Source organism: Hippopotamus amphibius, chromosome 7 (assembly GCF_030028045.1).
Source record: "Hippopotamus amphibius kiboko isolate mHipAmp2 chromosome 7, mHipAmp2.hap2, whole genome shotgun sequence".
Classification (NCBI taxonomy): Eukaryota; Metazoa; Chordata; class Mammalia; order Artiodactyla; family Hippopotamidae; genus Hippopotamus; species Hippopotamus amphibius.
Genome location: NC_080192.1, coordinates 117554507 through 117575063, shown reverse-complemented (window position 1 = coordinate 117575063; position 20557 = coordinate 117554507). Strand labels below are relative to the sequence as shown.

At 38.7% G+C, this 20557-nt stretch overlaps 1 pseudogene; it reads right to left on the bottom strand.

Annotated features, from left to right (window-relative positions):
- Positions 1-1940: 1940 nt before the first annotated feature.
- Positions 1941-8125, bottom strand: LOC130857680 (60S ribosomal protein L31-like; annotated as a pseudogene).
- Positions 8126-20557: the final 12432 nt, after the last annotated feature.

The following is a 20557-nucleotide window of genomic DNA, read 5'->3' as shown; positions in this document are numbered from 1 at the left end:
TTTTGTGTGCCGCTGCTATAAACACCCCACCTCTGCTTTCTCATTTTCTTCCAAAGCTTAGTAAAGACTACTACCCACAAATTGGTTTATATGAGTCGAATTTTCGTAAATATTAAGGAGCTGAATTGAAGTCCGGACACCTCCTAGAAAAAAATTCAGAATTCCAAGAAGGCTTATTCACCCCTTCCCTGTGATGTGCTTGACCCAGAGATTTGCCCTAAGCATCAAACTGTGAGCAGAAGTGACCTGTACCGCTCTTGAGCAGAAGATTCTAGAGGCACTGTAAGTTTCCCCCAGGCATTTTGTTCCTGTACCCTCAAGCCATGAGAAAGGCATAGTCCCTATGGCAGCTGCTCCTTTAGCCTCGATTCCTGAACAAGGAGACACACAAGCCCATTCTCAATCCACCTCCTGGAGCAGAGCCACAGCAAACTGCAGCCACAGACCAGTAACATGAGCAGGAAATAAACACTTGGTGTTGTAAGCTACTAAGATTTTGGGGTTGTTACACAGCATAACCTAGTGAAAGCCAACTAATATGAAGCCCAAACTCTAAAAGCTTCCAGAGGGCAAGAAAGAAATCTGGTAACTTACAAAGTGTCCAAGTCAGACAATGTCAGACTTAAGACCAGCAAGGTAATGGAGCCCTGTCTTCAGATTTGTGAGAGGAAATTATTCTGACTCTAAAATCTGTAACTGATAAAAACTATGGAGATGTACTCATATACGCAGGACTTAAAGCTTACCATCCATGTGCTCTTTATGAAGCAAAACAAACCATATAATTATACATATATGTATATATATAGTATAAAATATAATGGGATAAATAAATATACACACATATATTTTATCCTACCAAAGTCAAAAGAAATAAAACCTCTTTCCTGTTAGTGAGGGTGCAGGGAAATAAAGTATGTAAGTTCATTCAATTCGAGAGAGTTTAGCAAAACATATCAAAAAGCCTAAAACCGTTCCCACCTTTAGATTCAGCGATTTCATTTGCAGTAATTTATATGAAGGAAATCAGCATAGTATAGGCAAAGATTTAGCTACTAAGGTGTGGCATGAAGCATTATATATAATAGTGATGACTGGAAACAGCCTAATGTACATACTAGGCAGGCATTAACTATAATGTAATTTTAAAAAATTATTCCTTTAAAGTAAATAATTCACGAGTGTCTTACAAAATTTAAAAAAAGATGTAAAAGGCTATCCCGTAAAAAAATAAATAAATAAACCTTTGTCCACCCCATCTTCCAGCCACTGTTTCCTTCTTGAGGGCAACTGACACCAGTTCCCTTTCAATCCTTCCAGAGACATTCTTCCATATATATATTACATATAATAATATATGCATTAATAGTTTTTCTTTTAGGGTAGCTTACTATTCACACTGTTCTGCCCTTGGCTTTTTACACTTAATTCTTCCATATGAAGATCGTTCAATGTGAGCCCATGGAGAGCCACCTCATTCTTTTAAATACCCAGAGTACTCCTTTGATGTGAATCCCTTAATGTATTTAGTCATTTTGAGAAGATCACATCTGTGAGGGATTTGTAGAAGAACATTTAATAACATGAATAGATGTTCATGGTTTATTAAGGGGAAAAAATTAAAGCAGGAAATTACGAATTGGTTGAGAGCTATAGTAATCTACAAGTCTACAAACAGTCTATTCCAAATGCTCAGAACACATACACACATTCACATGAAAGTTCCGCATTTGTCCTTACAAATTCCTGGAATAACACAACCACTGTGCCCTTTGTCCTAGTGTGTTGGCCTTTGTAACCAGGGAAACAGCCCTGGTCCATGATCTAAAGAAATATTGGAGAGAGAGTCCAGCTAAAGGTAACAAACAGGGTTATGCTGTCCTCTCAGTACTTGGTGATCTCTCTCTCTCTCTTTTTTCCCAGTTTTATGACTTTGACAATCAGCAGCAGTTGGTTTTCATCCACATTGTCTGTAGGTTGTTTAAAGTGGTGACAGGTACACAGGTAACTGCCATATAGAGCTTATTTGGTGAGTCTTCATCCTCATTACGTTTTCTGGACAACCACACACAGATACCGTACAGGACATTTCTTATTCCTTTGGTCCAGACAGCTTTGCTGAGCCTGGTGTCAATGTGCACTCCTGGAGTTCCCACCGTTTTGAGGTAATTTTCCTAATGTCTTGGAGTGCCTGAGGGGCACTCTTCTTGAAGCCCACTGCATGACGTACTTGTGAATGTCAGTGGTGTGTTCTCTGGTCACCACCTTGTTGATAGCAGGAAGACCCTTGTTTCTCTCTCCACCCTTCTTTGTGAGAGCAATTTTGCTGAGACCAGGTTGGAAAGGTTTAATGATCTTAACACACTTTTCTTTTCCATGCTAATTTGTGATGCCAGCCAGCACTACAGCAGGAGTATCCAACCCTGGACTTCCCTGCTGCTTGAAGTCAACCAAGGAGTGGACCTCACCACCACCTCCTTTGCTCACTAATAACTGAGTTAGAGATATATCAGAGAAATGGGCTAATCAATAACAGTGCCCAGAGGCCTTTCAGTTCTGCAGAAACTAGAAAAAACTTGGGACTACCTTGGTGGACCAGTGGCTAAGACTCCAAGCTCCCAATGCAGGGGGCCCGGGTTCGATCCCTGGTCAGGGAGCTGGATCCCGCATACTGCAACTAAGAGTTCAGATGCTGCAACTAAAGATCCTGTATGCTGCAACTAAAAGATCCTGCACTGTGGAATGAAGATCCTGCATGCTGCAACTAAGACTCAGTGCAGCCAAATAAGTAAATAAATACATAAATATTAAAAAACAAAAAACAAAAAAGCCCCCACCCAACTCTAACAGGAAAACTAGTTGAGTCCCTGGATCAGGCCCTAGAGATCAGCCTGCCCCGCTTCATCTGAGTTTTTCCTCTTGGCCGCACTCTGGCTGGATGCTGGACCCTTCACTGGGAAGCAAGAACAGAAAAAGAAGAGACTGGGACTTCCATGGCAGTCCAGAGGTTAAGACTCTGAGATTCCACTGCAGGGGGCATGGGTTCAAGCCCTGGTCAGGGAACTAGATCGCACATGCCGCACGGTGCAGCCAAATAATAATAATAATAATTTAAAAAAAGAAGAAAAAGAGAGGAGACTGGTTCAGAACCTGATAGTTTGAAAAGCCTGCCATAGCTGGAATCTTATTTCTGCTACCCACGAGTGGTGCTTGTACTGAAACAAGCAACCTTTTCTTTAAAACAAAAATAATAACAAAACAAACAAAAACCCCTGCTTATTTTGGAATAATTCTAGATTTACAGAAAAGTTTCAAAGATATGGCTGATGTTTTCCCTAATGTTAACACTAATATTACCATATTCCATTTGTCAAAACTCAGAAGCCAACATTTGTACGTTACTATAAACTAAATTCCAGGTTTTATTTGGATTTCACTAGTTTTTCCACAGTTGTCCTTTTTCTGTCCCAGTATCCGATCTAGGACCCCACATCACATTTGGTCATCATATCTCCTCGGCCTCCTCTGCTCCATGCCAATTTCTTAGCCTGTCTTTGTCTCTCACGACCTTGACGGTTCTGAGGAGTATAGGTCAGGTATTTTATAGAATGTCCCTCAGTTTGGGTTTCTCTGATGTTTTTTTCTCATGATTATACTGGGGTTGTGGGAAGAATACCAGTGGGGAAGGACCCTTCTCTTCACACCAAATCAGGGGGTACGTGTCATCACCATGATGACTGATCCCAGGTGATGTTAACATGGATCACATGCGTAGGGGGCTCTGCCAGATTCCTCTACTCTAAAGTCACTATATTTTCCCTTTTCATGCTCTACTCTTTGGAACAGAGTCCCAAAGTGCAACCCACACTCAGGGGGAGGGGAACTGAGCTCCACCTCTTGGAGGGAATAGTATCTACATATATTACTTGGAATTCTTCTGTACTGACGATTTGTTCCTCCCTCCCTTTTTGTCTTTTTTGTTCATTCACTTTTTTATACACAAGCATCTTTTAAATTCAAAAGAATAAATAGTCTTATTTAAGTAATGAGGTTGGGTCAGTACTTATGTTTTTAGCAAAGTTGACAGTCCCCGTGACAGGGAACATAAAACCTTCCAGGGGATCCTAATGGACATAAGAACAAGGAATCTTAAAAAAAAGAGAGAGAGAGAAAGAGAGGGAGAGTTTAGTCTCAGCTCTGCCACATGTTAACTATATAACCTAAGGCAAGTTTCTTAATCCCTCTACTCAGCTTTCCTTTTAAAATACAGACATATTAACTACTATAAGTACTATTATATAGAGGCAAAAATACATAGCATAGGGCTTCCCTCGTGGCACAGTGGTTAAGAATCCACCTGCCAATGCAGGGGACACCGGTTCAATCCCTGCACTGGGAAGATCCCATATGCTGCGGAGCACCTAAGCCCAAGTGCCACAACTACTGAGCCCATGCACCGCAACTACTGAAGCCTGTGTGCCTAGAGCCCGTGCTCCACAAGAGAAGCCACCGCAGTGAGAAGCCTGTGCACCACAATGAAGAGTAGCCCCTGCTCGCCACAACTACAGAAACCCTGTGCGCAGCAACAAAGACCCAACGCAGCCAATAAAAAAAAAAAACATATAGCATAGAGTCTAATAGTTAATGCTTAATAAATATTAGCTGCCATTTATTACATGATTTACTTTTATTAAGAAGTAAATATGGGGCTTCCTAGGTGGCACAGTAGTTAAGAATCCACCTGCCAATGCAGGGGACCCAGGTTCGATCCCTGCTCCAGGAAGATTCCACATGCCGCGGAGCAACTAAGCCCGTGCGCCACAACTATTGAGGCTGCACTTTAGAGCCCGTGAGCCACAACTATGGAGCCCATGTGTTGCAACTACTGAAGCCCACGCGCCTAGAGCCCGTGCTCCATGATAAGAGAAGCCATGGCAATGAGGAGCCCATGCACCATAACGAAGAGTAGCTCCCACTCACTGCAACTAAAGAAAGCCCGTGCACAGCAAAAAAGACCCAACAAAGCCAATAAAATGAAAATAATAAATAAATAAATTTATTAAAAAAAAGAAGTAAATATGTACATCTGCATATGAGTACACACACATACACATAGAGAGAGAATCAGTGGTTGATGACATCCTGTGATTTTTATTTTCTTTGCTTATTTGTACATTTTAAGTTTCTGTAATAAACATTTATCATTTTCCTACTAAGAGGAAAAATAATAAAAGTCAGTTTCCAGATTACTAACACCTGGCACCACTGAAAATGTGGAAAATGACCACTTTTTCATTCCACTGCTGGGAGGAAAGCTTGCTAAATCTTTTCTGAAAAATGTCTTGGCAATAAGTATCAAAAGCATTAAAATTTTGCAGACCATCTGACTCAGCAATTCCATTTCTAGCTATTTATCCAGATGAAAATTGTACAGTATATATGCACAAAGATTTATTCATATGAATGTTCCCTACATCAATTATAAAAGCAAAAATGGTAATAACTGAATCCTGTGTATAAATTATGGTCCTGTGTAGCCAAAAGAATATCTTGTAGGAGAGTGTTTAGTGAAGTTTTTTAAACGTTCACACTACATTAAGTGACAAAGGCCAGTTACAAAAATTATGGCCAGTATAAATTTATCTTTGTAAAACATACACATACACACAAAGTTGTTTAGAAGGGGAAGGTGGGATTAATTGGGAGATTGGGATTGACATATGTACACAACCATGTGTAAAGCTGGTGGCAACCTGCTGTATGGCACAGGGAGCTCAGCTTAGTGCTCTGTGGTGACCTAGATGGGTGGGATGGGGGGAAGGGGAGGGAGGACCAAGAGGAAGGGGATATATGTATACATACAGCTGATTCACTTTGCTGTACAGCAGAAACTAACACAACACTGTAAAGCAACTATACCCCAATTTAAAAAAATGCATCTAAAAGGCAACAATTATCTCAGGATAGTTGGATCATGAGTGACTTCTTATTTTCTTATTTGGGTTTATCTCTATTTTCCAGATTGCCTACAAGAAACCTAAATTATTCTTGGAAGCAGAAAAAGTCAATGCTATTTTTAACATGCTCATCATAGAGAATTTGGAAAATACAAAATATTATATAGAAGAAAAGTTACTCACAATTCTACCACTTAGAACTAACCATAATTAACAATTTGTTGTAATTTCTTTCAGTCTTTTATATGAATTTGTGTATAATCTTTGCCACTCCCCCCTCTTACCCAGTTTGGGATCATATCATATTTAATGTTTTCTAATCTGCTTTTTTCCCCCCACTTAACATTATATCATGAACATCTCCCTAAGTCTTGAATGTTAAAAAACAATGTTAAGAAAAAGACAAAACCCTAAAAACAGGGACTTCCCTGATGGTGCAGTGGTTAAGAATCCACCTGCCAATGAAGGGGACACAGGTTCAATCCCTGGTCCAGGAGGATCCCACGTGTCTCGGAGCAACTGAACCCATGTGCAACAACTACTGAGCCTGTGTGACTAGAGCCCATGTTCTCTAGCAAGAGAAGCCACCGCAAAAAGAAGCCCACACACCCCAATGAAGAGCAGCCCCAGCTCTCTGCAACTAGAGAAAGCCCGTGCAGCAAGGAAGGCTCAACGCACCCAATAGAAAAAGTAAATAAATTTATTTAAAACAAAAACAAAAACAAACAAAACAAAACAAGCTAGTGAGGCAGATGTGCAGGAATTGATGTACAAAGATTCATTATGACATGAACAAAGCAAGTTGCAAAGCAGTATTATAGGATGATCATATAAAATATTCACCAAGCATTTAATTTTGGTTATGTCTTAAGAGGAGGAGTTGTGTAGAAATGTTTGGAGGTTTAAACTTTTAAAATAATATGCATATTGTTATTATCTCTGTAATCAGAAAAGTAATACAGATTTTTAAAATAAATAAAAACCCCATTTTAAAGGGCTGTACAATATTCCACAATACCCTAAAATTCTCCTGTTGTTGGACATTTAGATTTGTTTCAACTTTTTTGTTACTATACATAATGATAATGCTAGGATGAATATCTTTGTTTTCAAGTTTTTTTCTGAGCTCATTATATTCTATGATAAATTTGAAGATGGAGGATTCCTAGATCAACTTGTGTGTACTAATCTTAAAAGGTTTTGCTGGAAATGTATGCTTGTGCACAAATGTATGCCTATATATTAAGAGCAACAGGTTTAACTTTCTATTTCTTAATAGAAATCAACAAGACACCTTAGTTTATGGCTTTTAATTTACTCAGAGATTTCTCATGGGAAAAATGCATTCTCTTTGGAAATACATTCCAGAATTTTATTGAAAAACAATTTTTCAACCTCAGTAGAAACTTTGAAACCTGACCTAATATTCCACAATAGAGAATTAGAGACAATAGATCAATGTTCTTGATTCATTAAGCAAATATGACTCAGGTCAATTCACTGGTGATATTCTAATATGGAATTGAGAAGAGGGACCATAAACAATAAAAATAGATAAAAATTAAAAAGTCATCAACCCTTGGTTTTATCCTCTATCCTATTAAGAAACAAAGCCTTGCTCTTTTTAAAAAAAGGAAGTTTTATTGACATATAATTCACATACTATAAAATTTACTCCTTTAAAGTACACAATTTGGTGTTTTCCAGTATATTAGTAGACTGTGCAACCATCACCACTTTCTCATTTTAGAACACTTCATCATTCTTGCTTTGGGAAATTATTTTCCCATTTTATTTTATAATTATTATACATAGAAACTACGTCAAATCCATTATCAAAGAAGGCAATGAAGAGACACAAGTAGTTAAATAAAACAAAGTTTTGACCACCTATTTAATCTGTGTTTGGCATTTCTTTGGGTCTTTTAGCGTTTTCAAAGCCCTGGCTTACTTATCTGTAAAAATCCGAAGGTTGGTGTAATCTTACAAAGAACTCTCTGTTTTAAATTTTACCTTTTTGTATAGTGTTCAGACTGCTCACTTTTCATGATAATTTCAGTGCCATCACTTTGGTTAGAGCCAGGCCCTGCATATTCAGAGAGGAATATGCAGATACCTTCATTTATAGATGTGATGAGATCTACTGGCAAAGAGACCAAACACCTCATTATAGCTTGGGACTACCTATTTAGCTAAGGACACAATGCTGCTTTCTTGTTTGTTTGTTTTAATAAATTTACTTATTTATTTTTTATTGGCTGCGTTGGGTCTTTGTTACTGCACATGGGCTTTCTCTAGTTGTGGTGAGCAGTGGCTGCTCTCTTCATTGAGGCGTTTGGGCTTCTCACTGCAGTGGCTTCTCTTGTTGCAGAGCAGGGGCTCTAGCCACGTGGGCTCAGTATTTGTGGCGCATGGTCTTAGTTGCTCTATGGCATGTGGGATCTTCCTGGACCAGGGATCAAACCTGTGTCTCCTGCGTTGGCAGGTGGATTCTTAACCACTGCACCACCAAGGAAGTCAATACCTACTTCCTACAGTGTTTGGTAGAGTATATTAGAGAATGTCTATATTGATATAAAGTATCCAGTACAATGTCTGAGATCTGATAAGGGCTGGCTGTAATTTAATTTCCTTGGACCAGTTAATCTACCAAGAACATAAAAGCCAACAGAAAAGAGGTAATAATACGCATGTGTAAATGCATAAATTGGTGAAATTAAGGACGAATTTAAAAAGCCATAATTTGCCTCCATAATGCACTGATGATTTATATATCAACATTTGATAGCTGCTTTATATTTTGAATATTGATTTGAAATATTTCTTTCCTGTTTACTACATAAGGCTTGAGATTTCTATCATTGTTTAATGCTTCTCTCTAGCTTTGATCCTGTCACATTTCCTAAGATATTCAATTGCACTGGTTACTATTGCTCCCTTATGGGTTTAAAAATTTTGAAAAATTAAAAAAAAAACCCAACAAAAAACACGTTGTAAATTTGTGCAAGATAAGGTAACTGGTGGTTAGCAAGTTGAGATAAAATAAAAGTACTGTAAATAATGTTCTGGGATTTTATGTACTGAGAGTGCCGGAAAATCTCCTGGCAATGTTGCTAGATGGAATCTTCTTGGGATCCTGGCCAAGAATTTACTTTAATCCTTAGGAATGGTGCACTTTGAAAATTGAAGTTTCCATTTCACTTGTACTTAATAGCTATTCTCTCAGCCATGCGTAGTCTTCTTTGTCGATGCTATTGATCAAAGGGCATGTTGTGCACTTACGGGCAGGAATGGTATTCTTCCAATTCAGAGCGGCGTCCAGCTCGTCTATTTATGGTGTGCCATCACCTATGGCAACAAGGAGTTGAAAGTGCTTTCCAAGGCGAGACAAAACAAAATAACAGCAGCAAAACAAAACCCAAGCCCAGCGCTGAATAACATGAACCATCTAATAACTCATATATCTGTGGTTTGCTTACAAAACAAAAGCTAGGCTTTTGCAAGGTGACTGCACCCCCAGGATTCTGCATTTGCCACTAAGGAGCTAGCTCTCTGCAGCAGACAGGAGGGGGGCAGATCTCAGAGTAGGTCATGAAGGCGGGAGGACACAGGAGGAGTTCCTCCTTTGTGAAGCAGGTAGAGCGCGATCCTTAGCTAGGCCATTACTCTGTCCTCAGACCTGAGAAAAGGAGGGTGGAAGAGAACACAGGAACAGGACAAGAGATAGATGACAGCCTTTTGTGCATGTCACTTCACAAAATATCTTAGCAGGAAGGATGCCTAAAAACACTGAGCTTGGGACTTCCCTGGTGGTGCAGTGGTTAAGAATCCTCCTGTCATTGCAGGGGACATGGGTTTGATCCCTGGTCCAGGAAGAGCCCACATGCCATGGAGCAACTAAGCCTGTGTACCACAACTACTAAGCCTGTGCTCTAGAGCCCACGAGCCACAACTACTGAAGCACTTGCACCTAGAGCCTGTGCTCTTCAACAAGAGAAGCCACCACAATGAGAAGCCTGTGCACCGCAAAGAATAGCAGCTCCTGCGTGCCATAACTAGAGAAAGCCTGTGTGCAGCAAAAAAGACCCAATGCAGCCAAAAGTAAATGAAAAATAAATTTAAAAAAACAAAACAAAAAAACCAACACGGAGCTTGACTACTCCTTATTACACCCAGAGAGAGAAGGGAACACTTCAAAGCAATGCGGTTAGTAGCAGATCTGACTCTAGAACCCACCAAGGTATGTCCACTTCCCCATGCTACTCTGATGCATGTTCTTTGTGAGAAACGATGGCCAGGGATGGCAGTGGTAAAAATGGGTATGGTTTGTTGTAGGCATATTTCCACCTTCCTTTCTCACCCTTTGTGATGCCCTTCACTCCCAATCCCTGTAGAAAGACCCATGCCCTCACACTGCCCTACAGCCACCCAATGGTCCCACCTACCTTAGCCCATACCTCCATTTTCTCAACATTCTGATGACAAACAGCTCTTGGGAAAGCCATTCCTTTAAACAAATTCACACAAAAATTCTATGTGGTACTTTATCTCCCTAATAGCTTCTCAGTGGGGTTATTTTGGAACCCAGATGCATTTCTAAGTGTTACCTATTTAAGGCAGAATGAGGAAGGGATTTTTATCTCTTCTAGGCCAGTCAGGCTGTAAGGTAGAATTCGTCATGGTTTTGCTCTATTTCAAGTCATAAAGAGCTCGAGATGCAGGGAAAGGCAAGCTGGTGAGTAGCACGACAAAGGGAAAGAGGTCCCTTGTCCTAGATTAGAGGTACTGTGAGCCGTCCAGTATCAACACAGCAAAGCTCTCTGGAGCTGGGGGCAATAATAGCCCTGGGTTATACTTGGAATCTGGATTTGGAAATGGAAGAGGGGACTTCCAATGGATCCCTTGAAGCCAACTCATGGCTAAAAACCCATGATTTAGAGGGAACATTTGATGGAGTCAGTTTTGGTGAGGGTTGTGTTTTTTGTTTTGTTTGGATTTTGTTTTCTAAAGAGGATTACACTGAAGAAATAACAGAGTGAATGACATCCAATGAGACACCAATCTTTAAAATAAATATATTTTATAGACATTTGAATTCTTTCGAAGATTACTTCCAAATTTAGTGTATATAAGATAGTGATGATATTTTACAGGGAGTTCTTATATTAGAGAAAATTAAATTCAGGATGGTTTTCACTGACCTGAAAATTACAGGTGGTAGTAGGAGGAGATTAGCAAATCCAGGAGGAAGGAAATTAGATAATGGAGCCGGTCTTTGTCAGAGCAGAGTGGAGGGATGGGTGTTCGGTAAAAGAAGAAACTGAATACATAGGATGGGGATGCAAATCCAAGAAAAGTAGCTGTGTGGCTAGAGAGGAGGATAATTAGGAAAGAGGAAGGGAGGTACGGTGGAAAGAAGATCTTGAGATGGGACTGTGGCTGGACAAGTGACAAATACTGATTCTTCCTCTGCCTGCACCTCTGACAATTCCCCCTCCTCTCCTTTTTTTCCTCTCAGTGCAAGTCGTTCTCAAAGATTAGGCCTGACTTTCCTCCTCACTCACAGCACTTCTTCCCTGCTTCAGGAATAAAAACTGTTTATACAACTTCAGTTGCCAGAATACACAGATTAAAGTAAGACCTGCGTCTCTAGCTTGGATCTCTTGGTCTTTCTCTAGTTGAGTTTCCTATGACTTATCCTGGGTTGTTTAACAAACACAATATTAAGTTTGTTTTGTGTATTCCCATACCTAAAATGCTTTTTCTTCAAAGTTTGGTTGTACCTCTCCAGCCATCTCTGATGAGTCTGACACTTGAAGGAAATCCCTCAGAGTCATGGTCAGATTATTTCATGATGCTGGTGTTCGTGTCTTTAGGTTTTCTGGGTGGGGGGGGAGGTGGTTAATTTGTGCCTTTCTGGTTAAATCCCATTAAGCTGATTCTTCCTGGTGGCTACATATTCCACTGAGGACTTTACTTCTGTTTCTAGTACTGTTCCTAGTACTTGATAGTGTTTGCTAGGCAATAAGCAGACGTTTTAAATAGTGCCAATAAACTAAATTGTGTACAAAGAAAAACTTGACTTTTTTGTTTGCTGGAAGGTAAAATCCTTTTCATGTTGGAAATGCAAAAGCCACCAAATGGAAGACAGGAGCCATTGAGTAGGATGAGTTCTTACACTTCTTTGGGAGGGAACATAACAACTACTGTATCTAAAAAATTCTATGGATTTATTTTGAGGGATCACATATTAACTGTAGAAGTTAATATATTCAAAAATTCTAGAAGGTATTAAAAATAATAATCAGTATTTGCATTACAAACCATGTTGACACAATTGTTTCATTTAATACATTTAACAACTTCAGGTGTTAAAATTCTCATTGTAGAGTTGAAGACACTGATGATCAAAGGTCATGACCTATAAGTGGCAAAGCCAAAATCGGACCTCTGGTTGGATGCCTTTGCAGTTAAAAGAGAAAGAGGGGAAATGTGGAAAGACGATGGCACCTGTTATCTCGAATAGTGAAAAGTGCTAGAGATCTTTGGTTATGAGGAGAAGCTCTTTCAGTGTAATTAGTCTTTCTCCTAAGAGCCAGAAGATGATCCAGGTGATGTCCAGTGAGTGGGAAGATGACTGAAGAGCACTGGTTAAAAAACACCCATCAGGACCCAAACTGACCGACTGGTTATTTTTTTTGGTTGGGGGGAGTGGTGGCAAAAGGTAGAAAATGAGTAGTCTGGCATCTGTCCAGTTATCTAACATGGATGTGAATATTTTTCTTGCAAAAAGAAGGAAATTTCCTCTTAGATCACTGTGAAGAAATCAAGCAAATTTCTAGCAAGAATGTACTCATGTATTTGGTAGAATACAATGTCTGGACAATTTCTTCATTATGGTGTTTTAGATTTCCCACATGGTGTGGTTATATATGCTTTACAAGAAGATGATTTCCCCCTTGGAAGTACAGCAGCCTTACCTAAGATAAATGAGATTCAAAGATAGAGGCCAATGGGTAACAGGAAAAAATGATTTTCAGATTCCCTAGAGTATATATTTAATTCTAGGTTAAATAACATCAGACCCCAAAACTATAATTTGAAAAGATACATGCACCCCTATGTTCATAGCAGCACTATTTACAATAGCCAAGACACGGAAACAACCTGAATGTTCACGGACAGACAAATGGATAAAGAAGATGTGGTATATGTGAGGGTGAGTCAAAAATTATCCGCACTCTGGCTGTAGAATTTTTTTAAATTAACTTTTAGAAAAGACAAATACATCATTTTTCGACATAATTGCCTTGCTTTCCAATACACTTTGTCCATCTGTCAACAAACTTTCGTATTCCCTCATTAAGAAATATTTTAGGGTGAGCTGCAAGCCACGAATGCACTGCTGTCTTCACTTCTTCATCAGAAGTGAAACTTCATCCTTGTAGGGCTGCTTTCAGGGGACCAAAAGGCGAAAGTCCAATGGCGCAAGATCAGAACTATAGGGAGGATGCTTTAACACCTCAAACCGAATTAATCCATGATAGACTTAGGTTTCGAAAAATTTGTGCGAGATGGGTACCAAAACAACTCACAGAAGAGCATAAACAGAAGCGTTTGGATATCTGCAAACAAAACTTGGACCGATACTCTAAGGCAGGTGAAAGTTTCTTAAAGAGAATCATTACTGGTAACAAGACATGGATTCATCACTATGAGCCTGAGAGTAAATGGCAGAGTTTGGAATGGAAACGTCCTCAATTGCCGACCAAGAAAAAGTTCAAAAAAGGGCCAGTACTGAAACATTATCAGGAAAAAGGTTCAACAATCAACAGTGCTCGTTACAGTGAGACGCTTATTGAAGAGCTGAAGCCGAAACTTCAGATTAAACGCAGAGGACGGCTATCCAAGGGCGTTATGATCTTGCATGACAATGAATGTCTGCACATTTCTGCCCACACTGTCAACACTCTGCAAAAACTTTGTTTTGAGGTGTTAAAGCATTCTCCCTATAGTCCTGATCTTGCATCAGACTTTCACCGGTTTGGTCTCCTGAAAGCAGCCCTATAAGGACAAAGATTTACTTCTGATGGAGAAGTGAAGACAGTGGTGCATTCGTGGCTCTCAGGTCAGCTTAAAACATTTTTTAATAAGGGAATACGAAAGTTTGTTGACTGGTGGACAAAATGTATTGAAAAGCAAGGAGAGATTGTCAAAAAGTGATGTATTTGTCCTTTCTAAAAGTTAATTTAAAAAAATTCTACAGCCAGAGTGCGGATAATTTTTGACTCACCTTCATATATACAATGGAATATAACTCAGTCATTAAAAAAAGAATGAAATAATGCCATTTGCAGCAACACGGATGGACCTAGAGATTATCATACTCAGCAAAGTAAGTAAGAAAAAGACAAATACCATATGATATTACTTATATGTGGAATCTAAAATACGACAAATTAACATATCTACGAAACAGAAACAAACTCATAGACAAAGAGAACAGACTTGTGGTTGCCAAGGGGGAGGCAGAGTGGGGGGAGGGAAGGATTGGGAGTTTGGGATTAGCAGATGCAAACTATTATATATAGAATGGATAAACAACAAGGTCCTATTGTATAGCACAAGGAACCATATTCAATATCCTCTGATAAACCTTAATGGAAAAGAATATGAAAAAGAATATATATGTAAAACTGAATCACTTTGCTGTACAGCAGAAATTAACACAACATTGTAAATCAACAATACTTCAATAAAATTAAAAGAAAAATGACATCAGACCTTATGCTTTACTTTAAGTTTACATAAAATTTGAGAGCATGTTTCCCCAGTGCAATGGTATACAATTTAAAAATATACTCTTTCAGTTATCTATTGTTGTGTAACAAATTCAACCCAAAAAGTAGTGGTTTAAAACCACTGATTTATTATTTCTCATAGTTTTGTAGGCCGACTGGGCTCAGCTGGGCAGTTATCTTGTTCTGCATGATGCTGGCTAGGGACACTCATTTGGTGGCATTCAGCTGGTGGCTACACTGAGTTGGAAGGTCCAGGAAGGCTTCACTCACATGCTCGGCTCCTTGGTGCTCCTCCAGCAGCCTCTTCCTCTCCACGTGGTATCTTATCATTTAGTAGTATCTAGCCCAAGCTTCTTTACAGCTTGGAGGCTGGCTTCCCCAGAGAAGGCAGAAGCTGCCAGGCCTTTCAAGGGCTAGGCCCAGAAATGGCACAGGGTATCTAAGGAAAACACAGGCCACAAGATGAGGAGAGGGAATAAGACTTCACCTCTTGACAAGAGGAGTGGCAAAGTGTCATGGTAAAACTGATTAGGTTGAGAGAAACTGATGCAGTTACTGCTGGAAACAATTGACCACACTCTTTTTACATAAGTGCCATTAAAAATAATGAAAGCAGAAAGGTTAGTTCAAAAGAAAATGAAAGAATTGAAGCATATTTAAATAGTGACCTCATTTATTATTTTACCAATTGTTTTTCTCTCATTTGATCATTAGTCTAAGTTTGGTCTTGAGCCTTTTTGCCTTCTTAAACCCAGAACAGAAACTACTGTGGTAGTTTGGGCTTGAATATATAAGAATATTTCATACCTTGTAGTTTAAGTATTGTAAAGGGCCAGAGAAATATTTGAACTGAAAGAAAAAGAATCTTACAGTCTCAAAGTAAAGTTGTAAAGATGTTCTCAGAGATAAACATCTAGCCAGTCAGACTGGAAAAGATTTTGCTAGTTTTTCCATTTGTAAAAATTCCCAGCCCCAGGCAAAAAAGGAATAGTTTGCCACATCAGCTGTTTAGATATTCCAACTGATAGGAAATTAAAATAACAAATTCTGGAATTTATATATGAAGATGACAGTTTTTCTCACTTAAGTACAAAGTAATAGACAGTGGACTAATAGCTGAGTTGAACAGAAATTAGGAGACAGAAATAGTTCTAACTTTTATTAAAATAAGCTAAAGAACATATTCAGGTTAAGCTATATATTCAAATATAAAGTCGCCAAAGTATTTAATCCCATCCTTAGGTTTTCCAAGTATCTTAAGATAAATTTTAAAAAGATAATGTATATTTAACATAATACAAGTAAAACTGCTTTGTAGTGAATTGTTTCTAGGAGTATAAATTGCCGTTATGCTAATTATCAAATGGTCATTGAAATATAGCTATAATTTCATGTGATTTGAAATAGACATGCTTTTACACAAATATGTTCTAAAATCGTAAGTAGACACACAACATCTTCAATGTAACAACATTGAGAGATACAGTTAGTGACTAGTGTTCACAACAGAAAAGAAGAAGTTTAACTTTATAAACACAAGTCATTTACATGCCTGTTAAATAGGGTAACCAATTCTCAGCTGGATTAATAAGCTTTACACGGTAAGTTAAATATAAGGTTGACTGAACCTGTGTCCCTGTTGCTGAAATGTAAGACATATAAATCAGATCTATTTGTGGAATTCCATTAAGCTAGCATTTACTGAAACTACTAAAAGTTTTACTGAAGTTAGAAATGTACGGGATGTTCTTTGCCTTAATGGATATTTTAAATTAGTATTTCACAGCATATGTCATTTCCAAGCTAATTAGAGTTAGATTAAAACAGCAAAGAATGATTATATATTATTCTGCATTTTGAAAGCACACCTGTTTGATTTACATTAATTAAAATCCAGTGATAATTAGCTTTAAGATCCACTTTCGTTTATAAAATTTAACTTCTGTTAGGTGGTTGTGTGTAAGCTGCTATTGACTTGATAGAACTAGCGGGGGTGTTGTGTGTGTGTGTTTGTGTGAGTGTGAAAGAAAGGTGACACAGAGAGAGAGAGAGAGCGCGCTCATGAACGAGTTCCTTGCTCCTGGCTAGATTATAAACAGCAAAATTTATCTTGATAATGTTAAGCTCTAGAAAGCCTCTTCTACTGGGAGATATGTCCAGGACACAAACACCACGAGCTACAGAGAATCACAGATGTTGATTCTCTCTTAGGGGAGCCTAAGAAATCATCTAGTTTATCCACTCTCTTATTTTACAAATGAGAAAATGGTTACATATTGTGACAAGGCTACCCAGAAAGCTGCAAGCCAGGCCTAGAACCCAGTGTCCTAACTCCAGACCAAATGATATTTCTACTATTCTCTAAACTACCACTCTTAAAGAGTTTTAGTCTTCTATTAAAATGAGAATGAAGCTGTTGAGTTAATGATTCCAGTAGAAAACAGGTGCACACACATACCCAGAATATTACTTTAACTTGTGAGTGGCATTTTATCTTTATGTCTTAACTATATACATGAAAAATTGGTATATTTGTGATTTAGCTAAGACCTTACACTGACACCCCAGTTTCTTCAAGATTTTACTGTTTGTGGAATTTCAGGATCATTTCTCTTTTGGTAGTAAGTTTTAATTTAAAAAAGTTTGTTTCTGTTTTTTTTTTTTTTTTGAGAATTCTGTGCCGTTCAAGTTGTTCCAAAACCAGGACTGGCAATCATTGGTGGTGACCAATGACTAGGAAAGTGCCATCTTTTTGAAAAACTGTAATTCTACGGCAAGTATGCTGGAGGACCAGACGACACCTTCAGAACTGAAAATGTCTTCATCTTACTACAAATACCATTAATTTTCTTATGTCTTGCTGTTTGGGGAACCTGCAAGAGCATTAAAGAACGCTGAGAGCACGACTTAGAAGAGGGACAATGCCTCCACTCACCTCTTTGTTCCCTGCCTAGCCACTTTGTTGTTACCCTTGATTCGATCATCTCCCTAATCCACAGCATTCAACAGCTGCCTCATGAACACCACCTTTGAATGATTCAGTCTAGGTAGAATAATCTTCAAAAAGTGATCCCCTCAAGGGCTTTGTGGCTGGAGCAAGTCAGAACAATCACATTCATACATCACCAAAGCTGAAATGGAGACCAAAGACAGAGTTCAAGCAAATAGGCCTTATGGGGCTGATACAAGTTGAATCAAACATCCTTTCTATGGTGTACTTCCTCCTTCCCCTAGAAGCAGGAGCACTGAGAATAAGCAAGGTCTGCATTTTTAATTCTCTGTAAAGTGCTCTGCAAAAGAAAGAAAGAAAGAAGAAAGAAAGAAAGAAAGAAAGAAAGAAAGAAAGAAAGAAAGAAAGAAAGAAAGAAAGAAAGAAAGGAAGGAAGGAAGGAAGGGAGGGAGGAAGGGAGGAAGAGGAAGGGAGGAAGAGGAAGAAAGGAAGGAAGGAAAAGAAAGAAGGAAAAAAGAAAAAGAAAGAAAGAGAAAGAAAAAGAAAAGGAAAGAAGGAAAAAAAGAAAGAAAGAAAAGAAAAGAAAAGAAAAGAAAGAAGCTTGGAGATTCTCAGGTAGACATTTGTGGAAAGTCTGAGGAAGCCAGGGTGCCAAGCGGTCACACGGAGGTGGAGAAAAGGAGTATTCAGGTGGCATCCCTCACCATGATGGTGCAGTATCTGGACAGCACCGGGAAAGAGCTCTATAAATAAATTAAAAAGCCTGGAAGCTGGCAGGGGTGAGAGAAGTCCCAGGTAAGCCAGAAACTGTGCAAGACTGTAAAAAGAAATGCATGGTTATAGAACCGTGTGGGCTTCTGCAAAGAGCCTGGGGCAAGCCTATTTGCTGAGGATAACTTTTACAAAAGTCATTACTTAATTCGGGCACGAGTGTAACTGTCTTCCACGTAGCTGAGAAATGCAAGGGAATTTGTGAAGCACGGAGGTGAGAAATATGCACTTTGAAGAGAAGAGTCTCACTTTGAGACGTGTGTCCCTGAGTGATACAGGCAGCTGGAGTGCTCCGTGGCCTGGGCCACCCAGGGAGAGATACGTATGCAAATGTCATCAGAAGATTCCTTTTCTTCAAGGTAATATGACTGCATCAGAACATTTTTCTAAGCATTAGATGCTTTCCCCTCTCTTCTCCTCAGTGATACCTAAATGATGGATTTATCTAAGGAAAAAAATTGAGAGAGAAATGCTAGTTTGAATTGATTCTTAAATGTAAGCAAAAATTAGGGGACGATGTCAACCCCTGCCCAAAACTCCACTGTTGTTTGAAGCACAATTATAAAATGGATAATGGAGTCTGGTGCTGTCTTCTTACTTTCTGCATATATGTGTGTGTATATATATAATATATATAGTGTATATGTGTATATACATTTCAGAGAGCTGGGTCAGCATGAGTGGTTTGGCAATGAGAGGGCTTAAATGATAAAAGCGCTATGAAAGCTAAAAAGAAATCTTTAATCGATGTTGCCTTTTATCTCTTATTTCTCATTGTCCTCTCAGTATCATCTTCTTAAAAATGCAAGAAACATACAAATCTGAAGAGGCACATTCTGATAGTCAGATGAAAATAAAGAAGATCCTAGCAGCTTATATTCACACTGAGTACGTTAAATGGCCAAATAAGCCCACTTAAAATATCCTTCCAGTGAGCAAGGAACTATTGTTTAGATGCCATAATTCCTTAATAAAGAGATGTATCCAAGTAACTGAATGAGATTCTCTGGAAGTTTACAGAGCCATGTTTACATGTGCAACAGACACATAAACTTTTTAGAGATGAATATAAGGTGGGATTGTGTTTTCTTAATAACAATTTATGCTTGGTGTCTTGATGCCAAATACAAGGAATTTCTGGAATTATGTGTATTTGCAAAATTTGTCAATGTTCAGTTAAGCACGCCAGACCCAGGAGCAGAAAAAAGTTAATGAAATAATTTTAATATTTATTGATAGAGACATCACTATTTTGTGCCTTTATGCCAGACAGTGATAGACAGCCTCATGCTATTATTTTACATGAGTTCCTTGCTAGCAAACTAAAGTACTTTCAAACAGTCTGTATCACTTTTAGACGTCCAGGATAAAAGGCATCTACTATGATGCTTCAAAATTTAGAATTATAAACATATATTTACATATGTATACATATATGTATGTATGTTTGTCATGTTTACTTGGGAAAATATCCCAACGTAAATTCAGCTCACTTATTGAGGTGTTTTATTTGCTTGTGTCCTTTTTTGATAAGAGACACAAAATGAAGTTAATTGAATGACAGTCTTCCTGCTCTCAGAAGTGTTTACAAACTTGACCTGACCATGATGCCTGAGTGTAGGGCTGCACAAGTTTATAGAGGCTATGGATGCAAATGTTTGGAAGAGAGTGTTGACAATGAGCTGTTCAGAAAATACACACAGGCGGATAGGTTGAGGTACTGAGATGATTTAGTCAGGGGGAGAAACGGATAAGGAACTGACGCACCAAAGGAGAGCAGCAGAGTCAGCAGTCACTTGTCCTAGGGCGTGATGTCACAAGGATGGTAATTCCTTGCAGTTCATCCAACTATTTTCTATGTAAATGTATGGCATGTTCTCTAGCTAGCTTTAAAAATAGAATTGTCAATGTCTCACGAGACAGCGAAAGTGGAGTCTGCTCTGGAATTACAGGATAAACGACATTTTTCAAGGTTCCCTTCCTACACCAGTACAAAAACATAGAATAAAACACCAGCATTACTCAGCAGACCTGGTTACAATCAGAGTGAATTAAAACACAGAAAATAATGCCCTTCC